The sequence below is a fragment of the Dysidea avara genome, chromosome 10, assembly GCF_963678975.1.
Source record: "Dysidea avara chromosome 10, odDysAvar1.4, whole genome shotgun sequence".
NCBI classification, from domain to species: Eukaryota; Metazoa; Porifera; class Demospongiae; order Dictyoceratida; family Dysideidae; genus Dysidea; species Dysidea avara.
Window position 1 is genome coordinate 27,906,254 of NC_089281.1, and position 5,453 is coordinate 27,911,706.

At 37.4% G+C, this 5,453-nt stretch overlaps 1 long non-coding RNA gene across 1 annotated transcript; it reads right to left on the minus strand.

Moving 5' to 3' along the window:
- Nucleotides 1–4,271: 4,271 nt before the first annotated feature.
- LOC136268628 (uncharacterized) lies at nt 4,272–5,131 on the minus strand. The gene is made up of 2 exons (XR_010707074.1): nt 4,912–5,131; nt 4,272–4,832 (listed from the first exon to the last, which is right to left on the minus strand). It is a non-coding gene; the product is annotated as an uncharacterized lncRNA (long non-coding RNA).
- Between the last annotated feature and the right edge of the window lie 322 nt (nt 5,132–5,453).

A 5,453-nucleotide genomic window follows, 5' to 3' on the forward strand; every position in this document is an offset into this window, starting at 1 on the left:
TAACTGCCCTCCACTAACTATGTATTGATACCACCAAGAGTTCATAATATAAAGTAGTAAGATATTGTATACTATAAACACTTGATATCACTGATAAAGCACATAAAAGTCCCTACATAGCTTGCTACACTGCTACTCTAAATACTGTGACTGCTTTATTAGGGTGATTGACTGCTCTATTACCATCTCGATCTGAACGTGACTGGTTTCCGGAAACCTCAGAAACCCCCCTGGAGTCATCCCTGATTGATAGCTACCACAGGCTCTTTTTATTGGTGCTTCTGGGCTGCTATAAAAACTTATTTTGAGGTCGTGAATTATTGATATTTTTGAATGAGATCATTAAGCATAACCTGGACCTATATATAGTTGACATGTCCCAACTATAATGGGATTATCTTATTCTAGTGGAGGTAGTTTCTTATAGAGGTGCATATAAAGAGGTATACTCATTAATATACAGACTATTACAAATCATAAAGTTTTGACCAATTACATCAGTGCAGTCTTTTTAGTTTTCATTTTTTGATTTCAGTTTTCTTCAGTTTCAATTTCCACTGTTTCTGATGTCGGAAGGTCACTTTACTCTGAATTTGTGTTCAAGTTTATATTAATGGACCTGAATCAGCATTGAAAGTGCACAAGATCGAGATATTCTAATGGAGTCGCGGACCTATATACCTACTGGCTGGCCATGGGTATATAGTCCCATGTGGAATTACCCTAGCTATGGCCAGTCATCATTTCCAGCTATATAGTTCATGCAGTAGTGGGAAGTAAGGTAATGCCCTGCAGCATATCATGGAAGGACTTGTGATTTGTTGAAGATGATTAGTTATTAATATAATATACACATACATGTACATAGTCACTATACAGCTAGCTATACAAGCCTCCCTCAGATACTGCAAGGAATTAAGACATCATTTTCCTTCACTATATATAGTGTGACTATGAATGACTGGCTGCCCCAAACACATAGAATAGGTATTGCATCCACAACTGTACAAATGTTAGCATGACAGCAACATCTTGACAAGCTCTATTTAAAATTGACGTTTCTATATAGTTATAAAACGAGAAATTAGCCAACCACCATTTTAGTGATTTCATAGCTGGTATCTTTTGTTTAACTTGCTTCTTTGTCAATTTGATTTGACTCTGGATTTATATCCCATGTGACCTGCAAGAAGCCTGCCACATTAAGTTATACTAATACAGAAAAAATATCTTTACTAGGTGGTGACTTGATGACAGCTTGCAGACTATAGGAGTCACACAGCCTCTGATGATTTCCTCTGCCATGACCAATAAACAACATGCATGACTTCTTGGGATTATATTAATTTATGTAGCTATAACTACTTAGCTATTGCTTTGTGTCAATTATATATTATAGTTGTGTAGCCATTTGCTGGCGAGAGGTCGATGTTTTGAGTACAGGTTGAATGCAGAGAAGATCTCAGACCCCGGCTGTTGTGGCTCCTCTGGCTCATGCCTAGACTGCATGTTGCTGGGGATCAAGTCACCACTGGGTCTGGGATTTTTTTTCTGCATACTTCATGTTTCAGTTACATGTTTCTGACTCCCTGTATTCACAGGCTTTAAGCCTTCTCACAGGTCCCTAGTGGGATAGCATTCACAGAATAGTTATTTAGCTACCTATAGCTATATGTGTGTATGTAGCTTAGGGAAGCACCCAAGCTTGTACATTTATTTATTAACATTTAAGGCTTTACAGCACAAGTGCTGAAGGTCTGTATGTCACCTGATCCTACAGCCTGTTTATAAAGTTGTTATATAAGTTTGTTTGAAAGATGCAAAAAGGAGAAAAAATCAATGACTGGACCTGAACCTGCAGCCATCCGATTAACGCTCAAACGCTTACAGGAGTCTGCCAGGATACTTTCTCCTTATCAATTTCATGCATATGAATTCTAGAGAGTGACTTGTTATCTCAAAGTATTCGATGTGGAACCAAATGGACAAGCATTAACTGGATGGCTGCAGGTTGAGGCTTCCCAGGTCCAGTCATTGATTTTTCTCTTCTCTGTACTTTTTCAAACACAACAACTTAAACAGGCTGTAGGACCAGGTGTCCTACACACCTTCAGCATGTGCACTTATTCTTTAAAGTCTTAATAAATAAACTAATGCCATTTGGTTCCACATTTATGGGATACTTTGAGATAATAAGTCACTCTCTATAGAGTTCCTATGGTTGATAAGGGGAAAACATCCTGGCTGACTGGCAGTTTCCTGTAAGCATTTGAACGTTAATCAGATAGCTGCAGGTTTGAGGCTACATGCCCAGGTGTTCAGTAATGGATTTTTTTCTCCCAGCTTTCTGCACCTTTTCAAACATATTTTATAACAACTTTAAACAGGCTGTAGGACCAAGTGTCCTACAGACCTTTAGCACTTGTACTATAAAGCCTTAATACACACAGGCAAACCCTTTTGGGAAACCATGTCTCATGTTTTTGGACAAACTAGATAATAAAGTAAATATCAAAGAGGAACAGCCTTTCTCTGTTGAACTTTCTCTGCATTTGGAGCAGGACAAATCCAGATTTTTGGTACTAAGGGAGGGTCAAATTTGAGCATGCATGCCTGGCTTTTAAAGTTGCTATCTTAAACTGAGCTGCCTGCTATGCATGATATGCTGTATATATATATAAGGTGAATCTATAATACAGCAGCAATAGTATAAACATTAGACACGCAAGAGTATGAAGGTGTGACTGACTCACTACGTCAAAAGACAATTAAAATATGAACAAAAGTTATTTAATTAAAGTCTGATGATTTACATTTACCAGTCTATAGTTACGGTGCATGGCACTTGAGGTTATAGACTATCATGCATGATATACTCTGCAGTGATATGATTGGTTTGATAACAATGACAATATATGCACAATAATGTGATGACTATAGGTTATGTGGTTACTGATGGCTACAGCTTTTGGTGTATTTTATTGTGTATGCCATATACGTGCCTGTTCAGATAGGATTAATTAGGCCTCAGGGTAAGAAAACAAAATACCTTAGCTAAGCACATATTATCATGTCTTAGCTATTAGACTCTCTAAGCAGTACCATGCATGTAAATAATTTTTCAATAGATATTTTTTTAGTTAGTTCTCTTTGTGCTTAATCCTGTAGCTGATTAGTAAGCCTCACCTTCAGGTACCATCACTGATGACCAGTGAGTACATAGTTACACTTTCAAGCTACTGAATTTTGGTTTTGAGTTCCATGTCTGGCTGGGCTTTTCATGTCTATAACAATAACTTCCCTACATTTGTAATACCACTATTAATGTTTTTATTTTTACACAAACACAAAAACACCTGCTTTCAAACAGTGGCTATAATATAATTATGTGAGGGGGCATAGGAAAAAGGACCTAGCTATAACAGTTAGACACGGAATTTGAGTTATGCTAATCAAAGAATTCCACAACTCACCATCTGTTCATGCATATTTCGAATTTCAAGTTAATAGTCTCAATACTCATTAAATTTTGTTTCATGTTATTACTCTGAAACTTCACTCAGCATGCAAAGGTTATATGCAAGTGTAATTTCCTAATTTACTATACTTACCTACAAATAAACGGAAATTTACTGACTTTTACTGAAAAGTAAAAAAAACAAACAAAAAAACCTGTATACAGTGGAACCTCCCTTATCCGGACCTCTATTATCCGGGCACCTCCATTGTGTGGACAGCCCAAATTGGTCATGTGGCTAACCATAATGAAGTTTGGTTTAGATGAAAGGACAAGGAGGGAGCCTAAAGGTTGCAGTTTACCTGTTTGGTGGCTTGTTTATTCTACTAGCAATAACTACCACTTGGTTGCTAGGTGATAATACATTTTTACAGCCAAGGGGAGTGACCATGAATGCTCTGTAGTGACTTCCCCTCTGCCCATAAACTACATAGCACTAACTGATAGCAATAGCAACATTACTTGTATTAAGATAGTCACTTTTAGCATAATAGCATATTATTCTTAGTTACGGACATTTCTGAGATACGGACAGTAGTATGTACCAGACCGCCCGGATAAGAGAGGTTCCACTGTAGGTCCCTTTTCCTATGCCCCATCACAAATATGAACGAAGATCAATGAAACAAGTTTCTATAAAACTCACTCTGTAGATGTACTTAACAGATATAACTCTACATTATAATGGCAGCTTGTTATGTTTCAGGGTAAGGTTGCTGAACAATACACTTTATTCCATATGTATTTAAGTAGCTGGCTATTGGAATTGTATTTCCTGAGCATTAAAACACGCATCTGAAACTACTTGCTTTGCGTGCCAGGTGGCTATAGCTATAGTGTACAGTATTGTATTTGTCACAAATTGTGTGCCACACTGAATTACAGATGTCACAGTGTATATATTCTACTTTCACTCTTTGTCGTCATCATGTCGGAATCGTCGGTATTCCCACTGGACCACAGATTTATAACTGGGGTAGTAGCTGCTGATTCCGACTGGACTGGTGATGAGTTCTGTGGCAAGGTATGGCTGAAAAGACAGAGTCCAGTAACAAGAATTTTCAACATCTCCTGGAACACCATTTATTGACTCAACGAAGTACCCTAGTCCTGCATCATTGAAGGAAACAGTAAACTTGTAGTTGCTACAACTGGCCACAGCAGCCTCCATTATTTGAATACCATTGATCCCTTGAGGTACTACCAGATGGACTTCCCCTGGGCTGGTAGCATTCTCTGCTAGAGGGCAATCAGGACGATCCACTTCATTTATGATAACCCTGTATGTCACTGGTATATTGGGGTAGTTGAGTGGCTATAAGATAAATTGAGCAGTTATCTATACATGACTAAACTATGATGATAGTTCAACAAATAAAAAGATTATCACTTACCACATCAATGCAGTTGGTTTCTTTATATGCTATTAATATTATCAAAAGAAATATCTGCTGTATCATGGTTTCCTCAGTCCAAAACTACCTGATATAGACCTGTAATATGGCTGATCATGTACGTGGATACTTCACTCTTGCAAATTCACACAAGCTTAATCAGTAGTCAGTAGTCCTGCATGAACCATAGATTTGTGCAGTTTTAATAGAATTCATCACATTGTTTTGCACTCTGTGACAGATGTTATACATTCTTTAGTAATAGATATGTTTCTACAGACTCTGTTAATCTTATTCAAATGCTTTTGTACTTTATAACTATATTCATGTGTTTTGTGTACTTCCCTCCTTTTTTTCCTAAAATAGTATGTTTTGTACTCTTTGTTCTGTACCTGTACATGTGCTGTACACATGTGGTTTTATATATGCATATGTATAAATAGTACTTGTCCAGCTGCTGCCTGAAAGTCATTATTAAGTTACAAGATAAGGAAACATGATGCCTTTTACACCCTTTTCATATGGCCACCCAAAAGCGGGTT